Source organism: Falco biarmicus, chromosome 15 (assembly GCF_023638135.1).
Source record: "Falco biarmicus isolate bFalBia1 chromosome 15, bFalBia1.pri, whole genome shotgun sequence".
NCBI classification, from domain to species: Eukaryota; Metazoa; Chordata; class Aves; order Falconiformes; family Falconidae; genus Falco; species Falco biarmicus.
The window spans coordinates 13,729,135-13,756,201 of NC_079302.1; the positions used below are offsets into that span (position 1 = coordinate 13,729,135).

Sequence of the window (27,067 nt, forward strand, 5' to 3'; positions counted from 1 at the left end):
TTTTTTTTTTAAGTCTCTAAATCCAAGGTTCCTACTAACACAAAGTTATTTCTTTCATAACTGTTTGCTGAATAAATGATGTTGTTAATAAAAGGTTAAAGGACAGAGACTGCTGGAAGCCAAAGTCAAGTCCTGATATTATCCACAAACAGCCAAGATAGCGAGCTGCAGGATGAGGTCCTCCGTGCCGACCTGTGAATGGGCTTACCCTCACTCCGCTGCAGCAGTGTGGAAGCCTCGCCAGAACATCTCCTGCCATCGAGGACAACAATTACCACAGTTATCACTGCTGGGCAAATTATCAGCCTTCTTGAATCCAAGGAGGAGAGAGGTAGGTCAGCTCCTATATTTACTCAGGGAAGTTTTGTCTAACACCTCTAAGCCCCGCTGCTCCTCGTGGGAGTGTTGCCTGTGAAGGCTGTGACTAGACCCCACTCCGCAGTTCGTTCCTTAATTCTCCCAGAGCTTTTGGGGCTGCACTTCATCCCATTCACCCCCACAGAGTCTTCACTGTATCCAAGGCATCCTTAAATGCCTGTGAGGTTTGCTGTGGAGAACTTGAGTCAGTGACACCCCACCCCTGCAGGTGATTTTAATGACAATTATGTAGTTACCTGTAACCTTTGACAGGATTGCAAGGAGGATCAGTATGTATTATGGCATAGAATACATAACGTTTTATAACCACTGTTATCTTAGTGACCAACTGAAATTATTAATAATGGTCATCTGACCTACCCTGTATATAAAACAATAGCCTTGGTAGTTTGCTAATTAATGGCAATGATGTTTCTCTCAATAAGTAGTTGATGCATTTCTCTGTTGGCAAATACTTAAAAATACACATTGTTGTCTAGTTTTGCCTTCTTTTCTCCTGCAGAGTACCTAAAGATTAGATTTTCACTGTTGGTTTAACAAGTGCAAGCAAAGCTAGGGCATCAATAGTTAACCTTATATTACCCTCTGCTGAACAGACACAGTATCAATGTAGGGGTTTAACTACCACACCACTAAAAACACATATTCCTGCAGTTTTAGACTAGCCATAAGAATGCTGTGTATATGTTTTCCTCATTATTTGGATGTGCTGTTTGAATGTTGTGATCAGTGATTCAGAGCACATGATTCATCAGGAAGACATTTGCTAGGCAGACATGTGAGGAGCTGTCTGCCTCTTCAATCTCACTGACAGGGCAAAAATGCTGATTTATAGTAAATCATTAAAATCTGCTTATTATTGCACTGCTTGTTCCTCTTCTCCACTTCAAGCCAGCATCTTGATCTGCATCATGTCTCTTACAATTTTATACTACAGCAAGCAGTTATTTAAACAAGAGAGAAATGATCCTTAGTCTTTATTAGTGCATATGAAAGGATATTTTGTTTAAAGAAGACTAATTAAGAAAGCAGACTCTATTTTCTTGCTCAGTTTAGGGAAAAATAAAGATTTAAAACGTGGAAGTGCAAAGAATTATTACAATAAACCAATACTTTTAAATGATTATTGAATAGCTTGTTTTTTAAAAAATAATCATAGAAAAGCAGCTCAAATACCACCAAAAATATTTGGACGGAAAGAGAGCTTGGATGGTTATTCAGCTTGTGATAGAACTCGGGGAAGACACAGCTAAATATTATGTGATTATTGGTGGAAAGGGTAAAACCCCTTGGAACTAGAACTAGGTGCCAGTTGGGTACAGTGACAATGGGAACATTAAAATAATTTTCGGGGGGGGGGGAAGTTTTGTTTACTTTTAAAGAGGTGGTTTTGTGAAATAATACAATATGTAAATACGCTGTCTGATAGAAAAACAAAGAAACAATACAAAAAGCTCTATATTGTGTATGTGTTACTTACAGTAAAAATTTTAATTTGATGCCTGGGGACAGAAATCCTTGCCACTGAATTACAAAGAAGTGAATAAACTGACTCAAAATTAATCCATACAGATCTGTCCCCTTAATAATACTAATTCCAGAGAACAAAGCAGTGCATAATGCATTTTAAATTAACTTGGAAAATGCATAATTTATATTTGTTTTATTTCTTAATATTTGAACACAGGTACATTTTAGAATGCTAAGGACAAGAAAGGAGAGGACAGATTTTGTCCATATATGCTCAATTTAAAAAAAATAAAACCAGATAATATTTTTCAAGCTCTCTTAGAAAAGGACTTCAGCTGTGAAATATTACGGAGAAAGGATAAACACAGTTAGGAGAGAGAAAATGATTTTTAACATGCTGTGAAATGAATATGTTTGGTTAAAATATAAAAAGGGTCCTAATTCCTAATAAAACATTCTGAAATAGATAATTACATATTAGTTTGGATCAAAAATAATGTCCTTACTCATGAGAAGCAATTGAGAGATACACGGCGGGGTGCCCTGTCGGGCATGGCAGGCAGATAGAATACAGGATGTAAGAGGGCAGGGGTAATGCACTGCAGTGCAATGCTCCGCTCCCTGAAAAATACACCGTGCCTACGGGAAACGACGAGACTCGGGGCTGCTGCTTTATTAATGCTCTTCACCTACACATGTAACATTGTCACCTGCCTCTTATATATATATCATATTATTTACCATATGGGTGTGCAAGTAGAAAACCAGATATCCTGTGTTTCTAATCTAGAAAAGCCGTGCCTGTAATTCAGAGATGCATTGATCTCCTGGCTGCTGGGGTAGCTCAGCAGGTTGGCTTCACCCCCTCCAGCCCAAAGGGCCAACCTGCACTTTACCAGGCACCACCTTACCACAGGGAAGAGGAAATAATTTCGTACATCGGTATATCAGCCTCCTTCCAGGCTGTGTCTTTTGGACAAACTCACAGGCTCTTCACTGCCCCGCCGTGCTATGTCTGTGCTGCTGGACTTGAAAGTTTGTCGTTCAGTTGGCCTGAAAAGAAAGGAAGGAAAACAAAAGGATTGCTGCTACAGTACAGGCATGGGTGCAGATGGTAATGTAATACAAGGAGAGAGCATCTGGATTTAAAGGTTCTTAGTCTGGAAAATTAGTCCACACTGTTTTTCTCCTGCCTTTTCCAGAGTAACTTTGGATCTAATAAATGTGAAGGGCTTTTGGAGAGGGCCAAGAAGCAATCGGGTAGGTGTGTGCCTCTTGCATAGCTGTATATGCAGAGATGGGGCATGCCTGCACGGGCAGCAGGGTTGTCTGCATTTCCCCTCTGGGGTACCAGCCTAGGTAGGTCCTGGAAAGAAAGATAAGCTTTTAAAGAGAAGAAAATTTGCAAGCATTCCCATTCTCATATCAAAGCTGTGATCCTGAGTGAGGATGGAAACCCGAGTGAGTATTGAAAAAAAACAACCTGCTTGACTATATTTACTCGGGGAGATGTGGTGGTTAAAACAGCGGTGGTACATGTGCAGCTGGTAATCAGTAACGATTTAGAATAATTTCACTGGTGTAGATTTCAGTTATTGATACTGCTAACTGTTAACTCACTTTGAGTGGTTATCATAGGAGCACACGAAGGATAAAGACCATATTTTATGGAGATTTTCCTAAATATTCTTCATGATGTTTAAAAGAGGTGAAATTTGCCTGAGACCAGACTTGCTTACAACACAAAAATTTAGCTCCTAGTTGCTAAGTTATAAATCTTTCTGCCAGATTGGCTGGAACATCACATTACCTTGAACTAAATTTGTAAAGAATGACCATTGTCCTCACAGCTGTAAGAGAAAAATGTAGAGCTTGCCCCAAACCACAGGTTTTAATAGGCTGTTCACATGAAACTAAAAAGTGAGGAGATAAAACCAAGCCAACGCAAATTTATCCAAACTGATTACTTCCACAGTGACAATTTGTTAAATAATGACTTTACTAGGAAACTAAATTGATTACATTTTGCACACTTTTAGTATTTTAACTACCTGGAAAAAAATATCAGCTTATGTTTATAGGAAAACATTCCTAGTTAATTCTTTCCTTGGTGCTATGGTTGCGAGTTATTTTCAATAACTCAATTTACAGGCTAGCCTTATCGTGGGCTAATGCAAATTAATGCTTTGAGTCATAAGTGTTTCCCTTGGAAACAGTAATTTCAAGTTAATGTCTCTTGATGTGAAATGGAGTGCAGTGTCACAAGCTCTCTCTCACCAACCTACAAATTAACTTCTGTCCCCTCTGTACAAGAAATATGGATGGAGTCCTGCTTTGCTTCCCATAAAAAGTTATAGACACATACGTGTATGTGTAGGTGTGTCTATGCAGGCATGTGCGGCAGGCCACTCTTTAATGAACTGGTTACCGTGGATTTTCACTGGTGCAACCAACGGTGTGTGAAAAGGCTGTATGCAGCCGTTGGAAATGAATGAAAAAACAAAGTACTGACATTTGCAGCATACTAATACAATGATGAATCATGAAAGATAATTGTTGATCCCCAAACCAGGCCTACTTGGGCAGGTTGATTTGGTTTGCACCTAGGGACTGGTGAGAAAGAATTTGCAGCTAGCAACTATGAAAAAAAACCCACCAGAATTAAAGAAAGAAAACAAAGAAAGCAAATAGTGAGCAGAGGGAAAAAACATGTTTCTTCACTGTATTAACGACTTTTTTTGTGACATATTTTAAATGAATCAACAGTAGAAAAATTCTCCGATCCAGCACAGCTATGCCTCCTGCATATATATTTGATTTAGTATTTTCAGTCCAATCTTTTAACACAGCCTGTAGAACCCCAGCCTTATGCTACTGCTCAGAGAAATCACAGCACTTGTCTCCATCCTTCCAGCCCTCTGCACGTGTTGGAGCATGGGCTTTTTATTCTCATAGTTGGGCAAAAGTAAAACCAGAGTAGTCAGAACTACTAATGGTGAAGTCAGTTACAACCGAGTCAAAGCAGGCTAATTCTCCTGGCTGTGCCCTTGATGGTGCCTTCCCCTAGAACTCTCATATTATTGAATTTTTCTTCTTGCAAAATTCCTTTTCTTTTTTTTTTTTTTTTCCTTCTTAATAGTTCCGAGGTCAAACTTCTCATTTTTATAGCACCTACCTTCTGGAATTTATTTAAAAATAAATATTACAAACCTAACAAACCAGCCAGCCAGCCCTTCTCCACTTCTCCTTTGCCTAAGATAACTAAGTTAAACAAAACAAGCTTTGTAGAGAAATTACACAAATCCCATCTTACAATACAGAACATTTTCCATCTTTGCAGAGTCCTGAACTTCTTTTGGAGCTACGCAGCTCTCTGTCCCACAATGGACAATATTTGTGGGCTGCTACCTTTTGACCTCCACAACATCCCACAGCTTTCAGCAAACACCCAGGCGACACCAGTAATGCTACTTATTTTCTCCCAGCAATGGAACTATCAAAACAAGTTAAAAAAAAAAAGTGGTAAATAGCAGTTAATGTAGGATGCCCGCTGAGCATCAGCTAGGACAGTCCCAGCAGTCCTCCGAGCCTAAGACCACACAGCTCAGCAAGCCCTGGGACAGCTGCAAGTCTCCAACTCACAGAGGAGGGAAATGGTCTCTTCTGAAAATTCATGGGTAAGGATGTGTTCAATGAGAAGGGAAAAAAAAGCCTAAATTGCGCATAGCTCTTGACTCTGAGAGAAGTACCTATGTATCCTTGGGAAATAGCTTCCCTCATCTTGAGTACAGGCAAGAGAACGAAAGCAGAAGTGCCCATCAGCAGCCAAAGGCAGATGTGGCATTTCAGAGGGAGAGGAACCCAAGGCAATAATTAGATCAGAGACAGAGAACAAGGTAGAATCCTAGAAAATTAAAGGGAAGGAAGAAGAAGCAAGACTGCAATAAAGGAATAAAGAATAGAGGACAGAACATTCATAAACCAAGATGAACAAATAAGATAGTAAAAACTAGGGAGGGAAAGGAGCAGCATGACTGATTTTTAAAAGCTCAGGTCCTGATACCTATAGGAGGAGGAAAGGAATGAAGACAGTGGGGGGAAAAAGGAAATAAAGACAATCTGGCCTGATGGAAATAGCAGAGACAAAGAAAACGAAGCATGTCTGAAGAAACAGCAGCAGGAAGGGAAAGCACAAATTCCTTCGGGAGGAGGCAAAAAAGAATAGCTGTGTGCTCTGGACAGAAAGAGATTTCTTGAGAAACCACTGGCAAAAAGGCAACAAAGTCCCTATTTATTAACGCAGATTGTTTAATGATTTTTTTTCCTAAGACTTGAAGCAAATTATGGGACTCAGAACACTAAACAAGGATGCAGAAGACAGAAAATGTTTAGGTTGTGCAGGTGAGCTTTAGGTTTCAGAGTGTCTTGAAATAGCACATACTGAATAAAATTGCAGCAAGTATAATAGCCTGTTTACAAGATCAAGGCACAGAAGCAAATCGAATGAAAGGTTAATAAGATCAGAGTTCATAAATTAAGGTTTAAATTCTCATTTTCTTAAAGAGAAAGATTTAGATGAAAGATCATGCAATCTATTTTAATTGTAGGAATAATTAGACGTATGGAAGAGCAGAAGGGATAATATGTAATCAGTGAAAAGACCTGGTCTTCTTGACCAAGGAAACGCCCTCCAGACAAAGTCAAAGACATGGTATATTCAGGAATCAATACATTTTTCTTTACTTGAAGAGGTCTCTTATTGTCCACGTTGGTTCGTGTCATCCAACTTTAAATGGTTTTACTTCATCAAAGAAAAATTATTCTTTTTTCCCTCTTTTTTTTTTTTTTGATGTTGCCATGGATAATTCATTCTGACCAAAAAAGCAAAGATTCAGATATGAGCAAAAGACCAGAAAGGCTATGGGGGAAGACCCTATTTAATACTTTGATCTACAGACTTGAAAACAACTGTAAATATTTTTTTAATATTTCCAACATAAATAGTGTCATCTTTAGAATTATATTTGCAATCAAATTTATGATGGCCAAAAATATCACTTTAAAGCAGAAGCATCACTTCTACCGTCTGGAGATTTTTCTTTTTTTTTCTTGTGTTAGGTGTCTTAAGAGTGTGCAGAAAAAGGCACTGCAAATTCAGCACTTAAGAGAAATGATAATCAGACAATACCACATTTAAATCATAATGTTACATTACATTGCAACACCTTGTTTTTCTTATGACTTATGGCAATCCTCTAAGGACCATCACTCTTCAAAGAAATTAAGAGATTTCATCAGTAACAATCCCAAAAGAATTCTTGCACTTTGGAGTGTTTTGTTGGGTTTTTTAAAATACAGTTTACACACAAGAATATGGCCGCTGATGTGATAACAGACTCAGTTGGCAAAAATGCTTTTCTTTTCACAATTACTGCTTTTGGATTTCATTCTGCAGAAGGCTGAAACAAAAGCCTTGGCAAAATTCCTATGACCAAATGGTGGAAGAATGTGGCTGCTGTTTGAGGGACCGTGCCGGAGGAGCCCAGTGCAGCGGGACCTGCAAGCAAGTCACCACTGCCCTGCGCCAGGAGAAGGTGCCGTAGCAATATCAGGAGCATTTCACTTCTGAAAGGCAGCTGTGCGCATGGCTTGCTTGCTTACCTGTCTTGCAACACTCGTTGCTCACCGTGGGGCAGGAGGGAAACACTAGGGCTGTCACCAGCTTCATGGGCATCCTCTCCTCCTGGAGCTGTGTTCTTTAGGGCTCACATGGCTCCCAAGGGTCTGGCCAGCCTTTAAAGTCTGACTCCTGCAGAGATCAGGCTGACTCCGTCCTCTACCTGCATAGCCTCCAAAAAGGGAGCAAGTAGAAATTTAAGCAAAAATTGGTGGAGCCTGAAAGACGAGTCTGTGCTACAGCATGGAAGAAGGTGGCGTGGGGAGATGTGGGCTGTCACTGCCCTGTGAAGGGTCTGGCAGCGTTTGCCAGTGCACGTGGGGACCGGGCAGGTGCCTGTGCATCCTCCTTCGCTATGACCAAGCGACTGCTGGACACCAGGCACAGCAGTGGGGATTTCCCCTGCATCTAGGAGGAAAAGCATCACCTCAAGGGGTGAAGAGCAATATTAATAGGGAACGTTGTCTCCTTCCTTTGTCGATGAAACACCTTGTTTCAGGGTTTTTGTTTTTGAACAGAACAAACGGTAACTAATCGGTAAATGTTATTTTGCATGTGCATATATCACTGGATTGCTCCAGCTCCTGTAATGTGATATCATACATCAGAGTCAAGAGGGATTAACAGCTCTGTCAAATGTCATCAGTGAAAGCTGTATATGTACAGTCATCTCCTGTGGAAACACTTCTGAGCAGGCTAAGTTTAATTCAAATAGTTTTCAAAAACATCTCCAATTGTCATAAATAGGCGAGTCCCTGGAGAAGCAGATGTTAGCTCTACCAAATGCAGTAAAACATCTTAAGAAAAAAAATCGTAAATATGGGCAAACTTCACTGATAGAGTATTTGCTAGAGAAAGACCAAAAGATTTACTGTGGATGTCATTTGGTGTTTAAAAATACTATCATGTGTATCATTAAAACAAAGAGTATTCTCTTAAATGTCTGTTATTTAGTTTTGAAATGAAAAATATCAAATAGTTAAACTTTATTACGTGTAAAATTGTTTTTAGATCATGATGTAAATGTTACATACAGCAAAGCAAAGTTGAAAAGCAAGAAAAAGCAGCTTGCTGCAGAAAGATTCAAAACACCAAAGCCAAACAGATGTTTTTAAGCTAATCTGACTGTAGCAAGGACCACGTGCCATCACCTATAACTGAGCCCTGAAGGAGGGAGGCCAGGATTACTGTGGGGTTATAACCTGGTTCAGCTATTTAGAAGCACGTGGAAACCCTTGAAATGCTGCATGTAAAATGCAGCGGGGCCTTTTGGGCAGATGTGGTTTCCATCCAACAGCAAGTCCTGCTTTAAGCTGCTCAAGAGCAAGAGCCGCTGAAAGGCCCAAGCGCTGCCCTGCCCACCAGCCTTCGGATTTTCCTCTCCATGTTACACAGGAGCAGGACACAAACCAGAAACTATTTGGGTGCAATCACAGGAGAGCCCTGCCAGGTTTGGCAGTGCCAGCACTTGCCCTGCAGCTGGCTGGGGAGGCCCCCCCGGCAGCCCCCCGGGAGAGGACTGTGGTGCTGCCATGCCCTCAGCCATGGCAAGGTCGGCTGTGTTCCCAGGCAAACATCAACTCCTCCCGCAGCTTTCCAGAAGACATCTTCAGCCCACACCGTACCCAATATACAACAGGATATAACTTCCTGAAAACAAAAGGGTTTTCTTTAAAATAACGGTCATGCCTCTTAGTGTCTCAAATCATGGTGAAAATTGTGTAAAGTAAGTAGTGTTTTAAGTAAGTAGTGTTTTTACTTACTAAATTTCTTCCTTCAAAATAAACTGAGTTCTAGACATACAACAGCATTAAAAAAGAAACGTCCTGTGACCAGTTTTGTACTTTTCTGGACTGCTTTTTCTGCTGCCGTTCTTGGATGGAAGAGACCACAATGGGCTACACTCATGTAGAAGTATGTGCATATTGAACACTAAACAGTAGTCATCATGTCATTAAATCAAAGGAACATCTCACCATGTAACTGGGTCTCGATTCCTTGCAGCAGCATCACTGTACAGGTAACTGGTCCCTTGGAGGTCAGCTGAATCCATTTCTCTTTCTTTACAAGGACTTTTCTGTAAATCTTGGAAGTTCACATGTTGTGTTTAAAGACTTGTAATCTCTCGTTCACATAACCATCACAAAGAGCACTGCCACCACTGTAGCGTTTAGACGAGCTGGATCACCAAAGGCAACAGTGGCTAGCCAGGCAGCAGAGGAACTAATGGCATCTAAATGGTCGAGATTCTATGGCATATAGACAAAACATGAGTAAATCTTGAACATTATTTCATTTTGTTAAAAATATTTTCCTTCAGAAATCTTAGGTGTCAAACTGAACATTTAATTACCACATCTAAATTGTGACAACCTACACCAGTAAACTGCACTGTTACATGAATGAGGGACAAACTATCACATGAAGGTACTCACCGTGATTTAATGATCCTTCAGAAGAGTATTGTTCAGAAATTACCTCATTAGTTCCTTTGCAGGTAACCAGCACCATTCATATGTCACATTGCAACAGGATGCTGAAGAGCCTATCTAGGGTCGACTGAAATTTGTCTTCTGCCTGGTAAAATGGACATTGCAAAGGAAATATATAAAAATGTGACTGATCTGATGAGTTGCAGAGAATGACAGTGCATCCTTCTGGGACTTCTGGTCTCTTCACTATCCATGGATCCATGCAGCCACCCATTCTTCCACCCATCTGTCCTGAGAACTTTTGATGTGCGTGCCCAGAAACTTCTGATAAGATGGTAATTTTCAGCTTCTAAAGCCAGGCATTTTTTTTTTCCTTTTAACTGCAAAACTACGTGTTCTCTCCACGTCACGGTCTAAATCAAATGGCAGGATATTAATAAAAGAAGTCATAACCAGCAGATTAAATTTCTTTTGTATTAAACTTGGTGAGAGTTATCAGGACCTCAGATTCTTAGCTATAAAAAATATTCCTTTACTAAGGGATTAACTTCTAACAACAGATCTGTTGTTCAGCAGAGTGAGAGATGCCCCAGACTGCAAGGGACTTGAACCAGCTGGCCAAGCCCTACGGTCAGCCTACGCTGGGCTGAAATATTAAGCATTGTCTGCCAAAGCTGCACCTCTTTGCCTGGCAGTTGTCAATTAATTCATCTGCAAGGCCTTTTTCTAATACTCTGTACTCCACTGGAGTTTAAAAAGTCAATCTCTGTGTTCTTATTAGGTTGAAAGAGCTTAATTACTAGTAGAAGGAATTAAAATAGTATTGAAGGTTTTGCTTTCTGAAGAGTAATTAATACAATATATAATTAAACCTTAGGTTTATTTTCAAGGGATGATATTGCTTAGGTTACCTGAATTCAGCCTTCAGCACTGACCTTGTGGCCTTGTGGACAGGGGGATGGCAAACCTCTGCAGGAGACACTGGGAAAGCAACGGCAGGAGGACAGGAGTGACACTGCACAGAGGACATCCATCGGGCTTGCTTTCCAGTCATGTTAAACTAAGCTGTGGGAAAAACTTAGTTTAGATTTTCTTTCATACATTGGCACTTATTAGGTTAAAAACCATCAGAGGCAAACCATGTAGTCATGCTTGTGCCGCTGAGTGCTTCAGAATGTCACGTGCCAGGTTGCCAGTGCTGAAGAGGTTTGGGTTCCATTTGTTGGGTTGTCTGGCTGTAAAGTGCACGTAGCAGTTGGGTCCGGCGGGCTTTGCAGCAGGAGCTGAGCTGGGTGGGTGACTCGGGGGTCACAGTGCTCCATTTGCATCCTCATCTTCACACACCTGCATCAGGTATGTGTGAACGCCCCGTGATACCATTCGGGGAGGTGGGTGTAAGCATCTTTTTTTTAGGAGGCAGATACCCATGGTCAGAACGGTGCTACGAGGAGTTTCTTCAGCTGGGGAAGACAGGATCTCCAAGTCGGCTTTGTTTCACACCACCGTATATTATTTCAACTGTTAATGAAAACACATGGGTTAATGTTATTTAAAATGCATTTAGGATAAAGGCTGCATATGAAATAATGTCAAAAGGAAAAAAACCCCACAAAATTGCCGTAAAAGCCAGCTTTCTCAGAGAAATATCGCACTGGATTTATTTGAGAAAGACTCAATATTTTCTGTTTGGAGGATTTTGATGAATAAATGTTATTCCTATTTATTATTTATCCACTTTCAAATTGTAATGAATAGTCGTGGTGATAATTTCTTTATTTCTATATTTATAGAAATACAGAATTTCATACATACTGAACTGTGTTATTATCCACACATGTTCCGCCTTTCTGTAAATACAGAAATTTGGTGTTTGCCAGTAGAACTATTCATTACAATTTGAAAGTGGATAAATAATGAATAGTAATGCCATTTCTTCATTAAAATTCTACAAAAGGAAAATATATACTCGTTATTCCTTTCATGAATTCGGCCCATTGAAGGTTCATAAATAATTGTGCTTCACAATTGTGTCTAATTAGCAATGAACTTAATCCAGTGCATCCAAGAGCCTGAAGCAAAGGGAGGGATATTTTTTTGTTGTTTTATTTCTCACTCTCAGTGGCAACTGTCTGATTTTTGAATGTACCTTTGCTGACAAAATGATGCACTTTCAAAGATCAACGTTACATATACTTCTCCCCCCCCCCCCCCAAATTTGCTCTTTTAAGTATGAGGTTCATAAACACTGTCCCCACCAAACTTCAGGTTAGCTCAACAGTGGAGCAGCAATAAACTGATAAATGAATCTTAAAAATACTTCTCTATATTGAAGTTCTCACATAATACTTTTATTCCCTAATATGAGCTTCCCTGCAGAGCCATGCTGCTGTAGGAATGTCTCGCTATGAAACAGTTACTTCTGAGCCAAGCTTCAGCAGTGGCACCTGCTGTGGCAACACCCTTGAGGAAGGGTTGTGCAAAAGGCAGAAGGTTGGGTCTTCCCTACCGGGGGCACTGGTAGAGTCTCAGCACACAGGCACACACAGCACCACAGCTCGCTCTTTCCCTGCACAGGCTTCAAAGTCAGTATACAATGTAAAGTGATCATATTGCCCGTGAGGATTTCCCAGCAATGCACCCTTAAGAACTGTTAGAGGATGATATGTATTTAGCTGTCCCTCTTTTCTGTACAAGCTGGTTTACTAGAGAGTGGCTGGTGAAAAAACAGAGCTAGATGTACTAAATGTCCTATATTCTTCAGCTTTCAGTATCTCTAGTTTCTGTGGTGCTTATCACATGCCTATATAGCCGCTCCCATCGAGATTCCTTGGCAGGCTTGATAAAAATCCTAAATATATTCATTGTTTTCATCTCCCCCAACTAGTCAGTCATCAGTGACGCTGTTGGCTTTGTTCTTTGTACTTTTTCAAAGGAGCTTAAGCTCATACTCTAACTGATTTGATGTTATCTGAGTCTTAAACTATCACCAGCTATGAAACATCTAAGTCTGTTATGAATAGTCATTTAAACAACCAGTACTGTTTTATGAGACACCAGCAGGTTATTTGATTATATTACAATCACATGCCTTGCAGTTGAACTTTACTGTTGCCAGTGAAAAGCAGAGGAGAGGAAGAAGGAAAGGGAAACGGATCTTTGCTTTTCTTAGTGTCCTTTGTAACTCATGCGACTCATACAGTGAGGACACCAGACAATATCTTTATTGAATGTATGCCATCAAACTATTTAACACAAAATATGACATATTTTAACTGACCTTGTCTTAGAAAACAAAGGCAGACTCCAACAGATTTCTTAAGTGAAAGCCTCTAATATCACAGCTTCAATAAAATAAACATCTCTTTTGTTTTCCCTCTTTGCCTTTTACAAAGACCAAAGGAAGGTCTAAAGACAGACTCCCTGATGGAACACATTTAGCTAAAATAACACTGTCGCCTGCTTTTAGAATTATCTCAGCTCCTTCCAAATATAGAAAATAATAGAAAAATAAATGCTGTTTTATCATCATACTTCACCCCTGAGAAATTCATATCCTCCAACAAACAAAAGTATGAATTAAAATTGTCTTTCGAGACAACTGCTGGAGAAAGTTACATAGGGGAGAGTCAGGGATTAAATATACAGACTGATTTCTGCTCCCAGTTCTGCCCCAGACATCCAGAATGACACTGGGCAGGTCAGGGATTTTTTAGGTACCTGCTTTCCCATAACAAAATCCATACCCATGAGTTAAATCCTCATGGCTTATAAAATGCATCCAGAGAGTTAGGCACAGAGAATAATAAGTGAAAAGCTGCCTAATACAACATAAATCTAAAAAACGTAGTCACCCTTGGGCATAATAAAATGGGCATAATAGTATTCTCCTACCTCACAGAGTGCTATCAGCATACATTTACGAATGCATGGGTTCATAAAGACTACAGAAACAGCTTGGGAGACCCTCCTACCACATCATCTCAAACAGACCCTGCCGCTGCCTGTCCCTGGCATGAGGTGTGTGGGGCATAGGCCAGGGAGAGCCCTGGGGGTTGATTGTTCTTGCACCTTGCTGTCCAAACAGGTTTTTACTCTGCAGCATTCAGCCATCTATAAGAACACGGGAATCTTATCTTTTGAAGTAGTTGGGCTGAGAAGCATAGCTTTTCCCCATGCTTTTCCCATCTTTCTCACGCTGCTGGTATTTCCTAAGTCTGGGAATTATCCAGAAACCAGAATTCAGCAACGCTGCTTTGGTATTTGCCTTTCTGTCAGGCCTGTGAGCAAAAAAATGTTGTCTAAATGCTTGGTGATGTCTTAAATTCTCAGAGCAAGAACACGTATGTCTTCACTTACACGTCCTTTGCGTCCACAGGCATATATAGCAAAGCGGTGAGAGATCTGCAGAAGTGATTTCCCATCTGAACACGCTGTGACCTGGATGCCCATGTAGGTATACGGTTACAATTTTTGCAACCTAGGTGCAGAGGTTTGAAAATATGCCCCCAGTGACCAGTCATTAGCAAAACTGAAATGAGGACAGTTTCATGTAAGAGGCTTTCTGAAAGCCTTGAAATATACTCAGCATATTTTAAATGGCTTTAATTCTACAGTACTTTTAATATAACCCTTTAAACATGAGGGAACACAAAGGGGAGGTTAATTGGAATGGCTAATTAAACACAGTGAAGTTAAAGAACTGGAACACTGGGATTTTGTTTTGATATTTAGCAACATCTCATAACCCTAAGGACATTGATTTAGCCTAAGGTCTGGTATCTTTATAAATTGCAACATAGCCTGGAGACCCAAAGGAGAGACAAAAGGGTTGAGTGCTTGTAACAACAGATTCCCAAAGGAGCCCTAATAACAATTATAACCAACATGATTATTTGCATTAGTTAAAAAATAAATCCGTCTCTCAAGTTTTAGTCATTTTGTACTGATCAACTAGGATATGGAAACAGTGAGACAAAATCTGCAACAAAAGCACATCCGACCTAGGGATTCAGAGGACAGAAATTTGTATCTTCCCTTGTGGATATTCAGCCACAAACTTCATTTTGCCCTCGATAATCCCAGAGCAATTCAAACCATTCCTCAAATATGTCAGTGAATGGGAAAAAAAAGGCTGCTTTTCTAGACTTCTTCCCCAGTCTTTAACGATAACATTCAGAGAGCCTGTGAGGTGTAGTTATACCCATTTTATAGCTAGGAAAACAAGCAACGTACCCAACTCTCAGCAAGCAGAGAGAAACCCAGAAGCGGTGACTGGATGTCCAGACCTGTTCCTCGCTGCTGAAGGGTGCCTGTGCCTGCTGCTCTGCCATGCTGATGTGCCAGCGACAAACCCAGTAGAGCAGGAGCTGCCAAAAAGCACTGAAATTAGAAACAGTAGAGCCACACCAGTAAGATCCTAAACCTTACAGCTTCTCTGGCTGGGGGACCAGGGTCTTGTCTGTGCACTGCATGGTGCAGGAATGCAGGATGGAAACCTGCCTGGTTGCTGTGTCTCATATGATTAAACTGGAAGCAGAGACGAAAGCTGTTGAACCTCTGTTGGCTTTGTTCAGTGAGCTCCTCTTCCATGAGACCTGACCTTACCACACAAAATAAAACCTCACTTTAATGAAGGTATCCAGATGGCCCTCCTAGACACAGCTATAGACTGCTGAATGCTAAGAACAAATCAAAGGAGTTGTTTGGTTTGTTGGGTTTTTTTAGTGTTGGGGTTTTTTTGTGTGTGTGGGTTTTGGGGGTTTTTTTTGGTTTTTTTTTTTTTAGGGTTACCTTCACACAAACAGCACATATATCACAGGAACATGAAGAGCTGGATGTTTTCTGTAAGCATTTTCTTGTCTTTGCTGACTGAGAAGTTCCCACAACAGAGCACAGTTTGCCCAGAGTTGTTTACCTTCCCGATTTCTGATATCACTGTTCAGCTGCTGGTCTCGTAGCAGTGCACAGATTACGATGTCTGCTGAAAAACATGATTTCTCAGCCTTAGCAATGGCACCTGGGGAATTAACAGAGCTCTCAAGGATTAAAGTGAGATCCTAGCCATACTTACATTACCTGTGTAGCCGGCACAAGGAAGAGTTAGTGTCCGTGTTACCATGATTCACATGGCTGATGCAAAAGTGTATAATCTTTTTAGGAATGCTGACTTCTATTAATTTAAAGATACAAGGATCAGATTACTAGAATATTAATGGTATAGATGCATAGAAGATGAAAGAACTATTATGAGTCTGTTGTTCTAGTTTAGTAGCTGGACTGTTAGAAAGCAAGCAGAAATACAGAGCGCACATGTAGAGCCCCCAGTAACCAAACCCCAAGCAATTACCTGCCCAGACTCAGAAAGGACACGTAGGTTATTGCTAATCGTCTGGACAGGGTGAAAAGACCTGAAGAAATGAGACCCTTTCTAAACTAGCAAGGCAAGGTAAGTGGTGGGGATGGGGATATTTAAGCAAATTTTATGATGATGGGCAACCTGCAAGCCAACGTTGTTCTGCCAGATCCCTGCTGTGACTGTCCATTTCCATAAAGAGCAGCTCCGTGGTGCCACCACACCACACCAGGGACCGTGCAGGTGATCAGTGGTTCCACAGGGCACAAGTTCACCTCGTACCCCACCTGCACACCTCTCCTGCTTGCTTCTCACTCTGCATGGATCTGGGGTGTTCTTAGAACAGCTCGAGCGAGAGCATCACTCACAGTCCGTTACAGGCTACTGTCTTTCCAAAGGGCGTTCAGCTGATGCCCCCACAGCCTGGTGAAGCCTCACTGAAGCCCTGCACATAGAGCAGACAAGTCTACCTCTCCAAAGAAGATTTGCTGGCAATCCACATACGTTTCAATACATAATTTTGATTTCATGAATATTGAGGCAACACTAAATGACTGTGTGAAGCTGCAATCCAGCTCCGAAACAATTTGCAGCGAAAGGTATTCAGGCACCAGATAAATCTACAAATTCACTGCTTTCATTAATACTTACAGAATGCTCGAGAGTAGAAGAGGCCTTTATGCACTATATGAAATATTTAACTGGAAACATATTGCCAATAATCAAATATTATGCTCTGAGAAACCTAAATGCAGTCTAAAAATTGGGAACTTACTGCTGAGATAGCAAATAGCTCGCTCTTCATTTCTAAAGGTCTTGCAAAGTTTTGTCAGTGCTTTGCAAAAATATCTGCGAGAAATGCGAATCCTCCCTGTAAAATCCAGCAGGAAAGGGCCACTTCCCAGCTGCCTTTGTTGTCAATTTAGAAAAAGAGAAAATGGTTTCACAATGATTGCTTTCACTTTAATTTCCCCCCTCCCCTGATTTCAGCAGGAGGAGATTCTGCTGCTTAAAGGGGGTTGTAAGTCCAGAACTGCTCTGCTGACTTCACAGAGGCGTAAATGAGAACAGAACAGAGACAATTGCTTTTAAATGGATTAATCAGAGCAAGTTAAATAAAAAGCAGAAAATTCTGTTCCCGCTTTATATTCAGGTCAGAATTTGGGGATTTGTTCTTCTCATTTGCCAGTGTTTCAGAACTAGGAAATAATATCTGAGAATTCTTTTTTCTTTCTTGACAAAGAGCGCTAGTCAAAAATTGGGAACCAGATGGCTGCTTATATATTTCTTTTTTTTATTTACTGCAATACTAAAGCCACCATAAAAAAGCAAAGTTGAACAGACAGAGCTAATAATATAATCATTCAAAACACCTGCAAACAGTGCAGATGGGCAATTTCTGTCTGCAAAATCATCAGTGAAAGACCGCCTTCCCATATGGGCAAATCTAGCTGCCTTAGAGCTTCCTAAGCTCTGTCCCTTACCTTAAGAAAACCTGCATTGAGCATATGCAGTCTTTTTATAGCAGAGCAGAAGTGTCTGTATCTGCCTGTTTATTTTAGTTAAATATAACTTACAGCACTTACAGCCCTCTATCAGTGTATTTGATTTGCCCATTGTACGTCCCAAAAGGGCAGAAACTCTGAAGTAGTAAAGCAAACAGCTTTTACTCAGGCAGAACATTTACAATTGTTAATGTATATTAATGAACCTCAAACACATAAGTTTTATTCCTTTATGTAAGCAAACAGTTACAGGACCAAGGTTGCTGTTGCTGGGGGGTGTGAGCACATATGTCTGTCTTATGTATGCATGTGTTTAATATTGGGTTATGAAATTATTTCTCCCCCTTATTAGAAAATAAATCCTCCTTCTGGTATCCTTTTGGCATGTCATCTCCAATGATAATATACATCGAGAAATGGGAAAGAATGAGACCCAGGTTGTTCCAGAGCTAACGCTGGTGCTGCCATTGAGCCTAAACCAGGACGGGCTGATTTTCATGCCCCAGCTTCTCGTCACTTCAACAACAAACCTGCTTCAAGCCCTGGCCCTTGGGAGCTCCCCAGCCCAGCTTCCCAGTCAGATGGAACCCAAACCTCTCTGGAATTCAGCGTGATCTCAAGCAGCCCTTGTGACCAGACTCCTCATTTCATCCCTGGCGCTCTCATCTAGGCAAAATATTCAGCTTTGATATTAGTATTATTTTTGAGTCAGCATCATTAAGAAACCTCCCCACTTTCACATGAAAGTCTTATCTATAAATTTGATTATCCTCGAGGATACATGATTTTGGAACAAAAAAAAAAAAAAAAGTGTAATTAAACACTGTGAAAATGAAGTGGCGAGGCTGTTCCAAGCCAAGCAAATCATCTGCAATACTACTTTATTCAATGAATTCAGTCTGCGTTGTGTCTTTGCTCTCTACAACATCTAAAAAAACCACAGACCTAACACTTTTTCTTTTTTCTTTTTTTTTAATACTAGCTGTGGACAAAAATAGAAAGCTTAACTACATTTTTACACTGCTGCTCTTGTTAGGTGTGGGCACCCACACCAGCTGCTAAATAAAAACTGTTCCTTGCTCCAGAATATATACAAATTTACTTAGAAATTCCCTGTTGTTCCTTACAAATATTATTTTTAACGTATTTATTCTGTGCAGAGTGATCTCAAAAGCAAGTCCAGATGAAACACAAATGGTCAGGAAATCATAACATGATTTTGGTTTTTTTTTTTTTAACCTCTTAAAAACCTACCTTAATACCACTGCATAAGAGAGTGTCTGCAGCCAGGACATCATGGAAGGGGGTTTGAATGCAGATCCCGCCAAGGCAGTGACCTTCTCCAGGCGTTTTCTGCGTTCAGGGTCCACACATGAGGTCTCTCTGGAAGGAGCTCATTGCTGTGACAGGGCCTTAAATTTCATTTTCCTCAAATATGTGCACAACTTTGAAATTTGCTTTGTATAAATACTTCCTGGCAGTGAAATGCAACTTCTCAAATCACCACTGAAAGAACACAAAAGGAGCAGCAACCAAGCCACAAGGAATGCAAACATTCACAGAAAATATTGTACATTATGTACCTAGTTCTGGTGAACATCTTCATTAGGCCATTTCACCGGGATGCACAGTGTTAGCAGCTCACGTTGTTGTTTTAACATAACAATTAAAAAGGTAATATGTCGTAGGAAAGGAAGTAGGGGGGAATGTAGGTAAAGAAAGACCCGGTTTCTGCATTATATAGCAATATAATTCTGCAGAAAACCCGTCTGCTCTCCTAGCAAGAGCTTGGAAGGCTACAGCTTTTACAATGCCAGCTCATGTACGAGGAAAAAGATGTAAAGGCTTTGCCAGGGCTTCCTATAGTGCAGTAGCTCCATTATTATTATTAAGTATCTTCTTTTCAAAGTTTCCTGGATTTCCTAAATGTAACAATAATTTTAATAATTACAAAACCGAGAATACTACTTCTATGACTGACTGTGTTCCCTGTTTTCCTCCAAGCTAAAGCTCTGCTTTCATGTAATACATAAAAGAGCAATATTGCTCTGATGAACTAAGACACATGAAATATCTAATTAACATTAAAATATTGTCTCTTGTCATTAGCTTCATTTGCACTTTAAGTGTCAGTTCTTGAGAGAGAGGTTCAGAAGCAATGACCTGGTCCTCGAATTAAAAAAAAGAAAAGAAAACAAAAACCTATGCAAGGCAGAAAAGAGGAAAAAAATACGCTAACGTACCACATTACATACAAACAGAACTGCTTGCAGTTCTTGAGAAAGAGGTTCAGAAGCAATGACCTGACCCTTGAATAATAATATAAAAAAACCTCAACAACCAAACCATGCAAGGCAGAAAAGAGAAAAAAAATACAGTAATGTACCATGTTACATACAAAGAGAGCTGCTTTTCTTGATACCCAGGCTCAAAACAGGATTCTCAACAAATAAGAAGCTTTTTTCTCTCTTCTTTTTGTTTCCCAACCATCTCACCTCCGATGAACCCCTACAGAGTAACTTTTGGCCATGAGAGGGATGGAGGGTGATGGGAGGCCCCAGTCCCATCCATTTCCCTGTGCACCCACCGCACAGCGCCCGGCATTGCAGCTCAGCCAGCCCTGCCAGGGCTTTTCTTTTCTGGCTGAGAGCTGGCCCTGGGACCTGCACTCACCTGTCTGAAAGCACCCTGGCCACCAGCTGGGTGGGACCTTTGGGGGTGAGATGTCCCGGGAAGCTGCCCTCTGGTTGCAAAAACTAAACCCTCCCATTGGCAAACAAGCCAGCTTGTTGAGTGTAATTGTTTTATCAAAACAGATAACCTTTTGTGATCATCCTGATGGGAGCAGGAAGGCAAAGGAAGATCATTATTTTCATTTTAAACTGACCAGTTTGTTAATCAGGTTTTGATTATTTATGTTTCTAGGAGGTTTGTGCCAAATGAGAACTGCATTTATTTATTTATTTATTTGTTTGTTTGTTCTGTACCTGGCACTGAAGCATGCCAGATCCCTTCGCAGCATTTCTTCATCGCAGCATCAGCACAAACCTCACAAAACAGCATGGAAGTGGAAGTGGGCACTTCCCAGCCTAACAGCTCGAGGTCAGGTGGAGCTGCAGGTTCAGAGCTGGATTTCTCAGCTCTCCAGGATTGTGGGAACTTTGTCTCGTTAGAAGGGAGAGCTTAGCTGAGATACTTGGAGCAGACACTCGCCTGCAGACACCAGCAATTAATGTGTACTCAGACAGGGGTGTTTATTTCTGGACCGTGTCTGGTAACAACTTTTTAAATTAAAATCTCAGGGGTCGCAAGCAGGGTGAGAATTTTTACTGTGAAAAGAAAGGTGGATATTATTTATACAATATAACCCCAACCTCATAAACAAAATAAACTTTCCTCTCATTAGAAACTTTCCCCTTAGAAAGACCCGCTAATTCATTTGAAGCGTGATCACTTTCCTCTTTGTGCTCATGTTGGTTTATGCAATCTATTAACAGCTCTTCAAGTTACTCTTACTTTTGGTCTTCCGTGTTCTTGGGAAGGCAGGAGATGTGAGAAGAAACGCTGCCCTGTGCCCATGTCCTTGGCTGGGGAAGTTCCCAGCTGCTGCTCATCCTTGGGGCCAGGGAGAGCTGCCTTTTTGGGGGGCACAGCCCCCCGCGCATCAGCCAAGGACTGCCGCGGCCACCAAGTGCTGCTACCCTTTCCTTCCCAAAGCTGGAGGAACAGCTGTCTCCGATGCTGCATGGGACAAAGGAGAGCAGGAGAAAATCCACACATCATCGGAAACACCGTTCGTACCATCATTTGTAATTTCCATGCACTCTCTCTTTTGCCTAGACATCAGGATTAAATGCCAAAACCTGTAAAACTAATTGTATCAACGTAATTCCCTTAGTCAGCATACCTCTTGGTTGTGTCGCTGTTATTCCTTGCCATTTGTAGGTCAGGATCTAATGGATGAGCTTTACAGGCCTGCATATTTCTTTTTGGAGTTCATTAAAGCCTGAAGCAATTGCACCTTAACATTTCCATGCAATTGCAAATTTGACCTCTGGCAACAGGCCTTGCAAATCGATTCATTTCCAACCGGTTATGATTTGTCATCACTGAAAAGTTTTGGTGGGGGGGAGTGCCCACCTCTGAGCCACGCACAAACCAGCCAGCCTCAAGAGACCACTCCAAAGCAGGGCTTTGCCAGAGTCACAAGGACAAACGGAAACCAAGAGACAGTTGAGACACTTATTAAAAACAGTTAATTATTTAAGAGTCATCAAAATTCTCACGTGCTAAAAATTGATGGCAAAACAACCAAATGCATCCCGTGTTTGGTTAACACCTAAAATTTGACTTTGACCCTCTGGTACCAAAGCAAAGAAATTCACAGTTAAAGCTACATGTCTAAGCAGTACTCTGTGCTTAACTCACACTGTTTTTACAAAGGGTCTGTGCACAGTTTTAAGTGCCATATGTCCAGGGTAAGGAAGAAAAACAACAACTAAAATATTAATATCTAGTGTTTGTTTTTTTTGTTTTTTTTGTTTTTTTTTTTTTAATACAGGAATTTAGATCTTGTGGAATATAATATAGAGTAATGATTCTATCTGATTACTGGTTTTCATTTTCCCTGGTAGTTCACTTGATGCTCTTTTAAACTATCATTACATGACTTAAAGGTTATTGAGTTTTGTTTCTTTTTTTTTTAATCTGTTGAAATGTTTTAAGTTTGTGGAACATAGACTCCTAAATCAATGCTGATGGCACATCTAAGGTGCAAGTTGCAAATTTAATGGATTTCTTTGGTTATAATAATTAAGAATAGGTATTTTTACATTTTTTAAACCGAAAAGTCCACCTCTCTGAAGTCCCGATTGCAAGTGTTTAGAAGTGCAAACATGAAAACTGAACAGGAAATTGCATTTATTTTTGGGTATAGCATATCTGAAAATCTGCCTCAACCGCAGAGCAGAAGCACACTGGGAACAAGTACAAGAATAGGTCATGAGTCTGGAAAAACTCTTGATCTTAAATATCTATTTTATTACTTCTCCAAATCTGTGAAGATACGGCTTTCAGCCGCAGGGATTTCTTACATTTTTGGGTGATGGACTAAAGGTGCCATTAACAGAAGATCACATTCCCTGTGTAGGTGCAACTTCAGCTAGCACAGTGCCAGACAGGCTTTCCAAAATATGGACATAATCTGATTAATATTGCTTTAGCACCATCCAGAAAGCCAACTGCGCATGCACTATACACTTTTCTGCCAAAGTCCTCCAAGAAATACTTTTTACTCCTCACTGTTCAAAATAATCCATGACAGTATATTACTGCCTTCCTACACATGTGTTACTCAGCGCCCTATCTTCAGTTTCTCAGCTCTCAAAGTATAATCCCACAAACAGCTTCCAAAAATCTGAGATGCGGTGAGCAACAGCAGATAAAAAAATAAATAAATAAATTCATATACCTATTTCTAAAACATTCGCTATGTCTGCATGCCAACCAAACAAGCTTCTCAAATGAAGTTTTTTCCCTTTTTATGTTTGGTCCAGGAGAATAAATCAAGTTTCATGTGACTGAGTAAAACAGTTCATCAAGAGAAACTTCCTTTAATGTGCAGCCATGATGGCATTACAATTTAGTTGAAAATGATAAAGGCGAGCCTTGGTCCACATCTGTGAAACCACAGAGAGATCTGTCCTCTCTGATCCACAGGAAAATTATCAGCACTGTGGCTTTTGTTAAGTCTTTTCATGCAAGATGTCATTTTTCAGGAATGTACAGTAGTTATCTTGTAGTGAATGCAAACAAAGTTATGAAGTCTACAAATTAAAGTAAAGATGAATATCCTGTTCTTTGGCTAATGTACAACATTCTATACTTCCATATCATTTCATATCTTTTAATATAAAATAATTATACCAGATAGGATTTCCATCTCAGACCGTGACAAATGTCTTATTGCTACACAATGCGGCACTCCCGGTGGTCCCCACCACTGTTCAGTGGGCACAAGGCAATGAACCCTGCTAGCCACCCGGCCCAGGAGGGTTGGAGGCCATCCTGCCAGCGGCTTTTCAATGCATGCAAGGCAGCTCCTGGGTGTAAACACATGGCGTAGGTGAAGTTTCTGACTTGATTTTACAGCACTGCAAACTCAACAGTTCCAACCCGGCTTGCTTCTCATTCTGCTGCCCCCACACGCGCTGGGGTTTCTCATTGACCTGAATGGGGAGCAGGGTGAGGAGAGTCTGGTAAATGCACTCCTCATTCAGGGAAGCAAAGAAAAACTCTGCAGACTGCACCGTCAGCTGGGTCTCTCTTGTCTAAAAGCTTCTGTGTTCTGGCGTGAAACGAAGGCAAGACTCCTCAAAGTAATGAAAACTGTAGCTATACTAGCACAAAAGCAGCATTGCCCTTTTTGTGCACATGTGCTGCTGCTTCTGGGAGCTCCTGGCTGCAGATCAGTGAAGATTTGGGTGCATCCACAGAGCATGATGCAGTGCCACAAAATCCTGGCACTGGTCTCCCTGAAGCCCTGGAAGTGGCACAGCAATCTCAGCAGGGCAATCCACTTTGGCTAGTTTCCTGGATGCTGCACTGATGCTGCAGACACTGCTACGCCTTACTTGAAGAGCCTGCTTGTTCAGCGCTATCTTGGGATCTTCACATGATGCTGTCAGGGGCTTGTACCAGGTTTATTTTGCACAAACAAAATCACTGTATTTAGAAAACTCTCAGCTCTGGACATTTTATGGCAAGAAAAGTCAATTATGTGATAATGCTAGTGATACGAGAAGACAACCAGCATCCAAATTCCTGCCGTCTTTTTTCTACCCTTTTTGACCTAATGTGTATCCTTTGGTCAGTGGCTTAATTTCAGTGCCTCACTCATTTATCATTTTGTACTAGGTTTGCCTGGCAAGGCTGTGGCAGTGGGGGGCACAGGGTGGCTTCTGTGGGAAGGTGCCAGCAGCTTCCCCCGTGCCCGATGGAGCCGATGCCAGCCGGCTCCCAGCCGGACCCGCTGCTGGCCAAGGCCGAGCCCGGCAGCGACGCTGGCAGCGCCTCTGGGATACCGGGTTTCAAAAGGGGGAAAGTTCCTGCGCAAGAGCAGCTGCAGGGGGAGAGGGGAGGGAGCCCGTGGGAGAGCAACAGCCCTGCAGCCCCCCAGGCCAGGGCAGGAGGGGGCCGGGGGGGCTCCAGGCGCCGGAGGCCGTGGGGAAGCCCCCGGCGAGGCAGGCTGTGCCCCCAGCCCCGGGGGGTAACGGGGAGCAGACCCCCACCCGCAGCCCCTGGGACCCCAGGCCGGGGCAGGGGGATGCCCAGAGGGGGCTGTGACCCGTGGGCAGCCGGGCTGGAGCAGGTTTGCTGGCAGGACTTGTGACCCCATGGGGGACCCGTGCTGGAGCAGTTCTTGAAGAACTGCATCCGTGGGAAGGACTCGGGGTGGAGAAGCTCATGAAGGACTGTCTCCCATGGGAGGGACCCCACGCTGGAGCAGGGGCAGAGTGTGAGGAGCCCTCCTCTGTGGAGGAAGGAGCTAAATGTGTGATGAACAGATCACAGACCCCGTCCCCCTGCACCGCTGGCAGAGGAAGGTTGAGAAATCAGGAGTAAAGTTAAGCCTGGGAAGAAGGGAGGGGTGGGGTTAAGGTGCTTTTAAGATTTAAGTTTTATTTCTCTGATTTGTCTGTAATAAATTTTAATTTTTTTCCCCCAAGTTGAGTCCATTTTGCCCGTGATGGCAACTGCTGAGTGATCTCCCTGTCCTTAACTCAACCCACAAGCCTTTTGTTATATTTTCTCTACCCTGTCCAGCTGCGGAGGGGAGTGACAGGGCGGCTTTGGTGGGCACCTGGCATCCTGCCGGGGTCAGCCCACCACACATTTGTAAAATGGATAGATCCATTCTCACCTACATCAAAGGCAACATGCAGGGCAGCAGGGGGATTTAGAGGCACTTAATAACTGTAAAGTGGTGACAATACTGGAATGGTGCTAGGAAAGAACAAAGTATTACTTTGGCAGGTGAATAATCTGTGCCCCAAAGCCATTGTGAGCTGGAAGTGACCTCTTGTGTCAGCTTAGCTATCTCTGTTCACTGGGCTCTAAATACCATGCAAATAAATAAGGAAGTGATAGGTAGAGTCTTTTCAAATTTCAGAAAGTTCTGACTCACTTTCCCACGGAAGTGAATCGCACAGTTTAATCACAATTCGAGCAAAGGCAACACCTTCTTTTACTAGTCCACTACCCAGTTAGCTCTAATGACGGCGTTTAGAGACTACGTGCAGAACTGCAACTCATTCATCTTCAATCATTATTTTGAGTAGAGTACCTCTAGTGCATTTTCTCTCATCTTTTCCTCTTAAGCATGAGCCCTCCAGCGCTCAGCATCGGAAGTACTTTTTCTGAAGGCAGCACAAACGCGATGCAGTCTGCGGCTGTGACATTGGTCCCCCAAGAGAAAGCACCAAGTCATGAAGAGAAGTCAGGTTGTTGCTCAAGTCTCCAAAGGAAATAACCAACTTGCTGTCATGTCACTAGCAAAAACTGAAGGGATTATGATTTGAGGAGCGGATTTCTGAGTACCCTGCCTTGCCACTACACAGTATTTCTGTCTTTCTTTTTTATTAACAGCAACTAAATGAACCTCAAAAATTATCTGGACTGAATGACAACAAAACAAACTAAAATTAGTAACAGCATACCCATTGCCTAGGGCAGTGCTGAACTGATGGCTGATGTGATGGTGACAGACAAATCCTTATTCCCATTCTAAAATCTGTCTACTAAATAAATAATGCCATCAGTAGCATTTCCAGCAATTGCATTCAGCTCCTGCAACTTTTACACTATTATTGTATTGCCTTTGACTTACTCTACAGCATAGTTTGGTACCTGGGCTGACTCAGAAGTAGTACTGCAGCCAATAAACTCATGACCAGAGAGACTGAATCAGTTAGTTTGAAGTATTTGATGGATAATATCTTACACCAGTCCTTAGTAGAGATCCAGTACTTACCTTGTCTTTTATTCTTCTACGCCAGCCTTTTGCAGTGTGGAAGTACTTTCTGGATATTCCTTCTGTATCTCCTTGTTTCTCTCCTGTTTTTATCACGTCAGCCCTGATAACAAAAAGAAAAAAAATGTATCTGAGTAGCAACCTATCTCTACAGAAAGACAAGCAACAAACACAATGTAAGAGGTCACATCAGAAACAGCTGGAAGACCTGGGAAGAAAGTA

The 27,067-nt window shown here is 41.6% G+C and overlaps 1 long non-coding RNA gene across 4 annotated transcripts; it reads right to left on the reverse strand.

Annotated features, from left to right (window-relative positions):
• Window positions 1-22: 22 nt before the first annotated feature.
• LOC130159470 (uncharacterized) lies at window positions 23-26,940 on the reverse strand. 4 transcript variants are annotated; one of them, XR_008825748.1, is made up of 8 exons: window positions 26,846-26,940; window positions 19,069-21,555; window positions 15,748-15,934; window positions 15,190-15,323; window positions 10,893-11,475; window positions 9,502-10,102; window positions 7,510-7,697; window positions 23-2,901 (listed from the first exon to the last, which is right to left on the reverse strand). It is a non-coding gene; the product is annotated as an uncharacterized LOC130159470 (long non-coding RNA). The 4 variants fall into 4 exon arrangements; XR_008825746.1 differs by having other exon boundaries at window positions 9,502-10,370; XR_008825747.1 differs by having other exon boundaries at window positions 9,502-9,774; window positions 9,961-11,475.
• Between the last annotated feature and the right edge of the window lie 127 nt (window positions 26,941-27,067).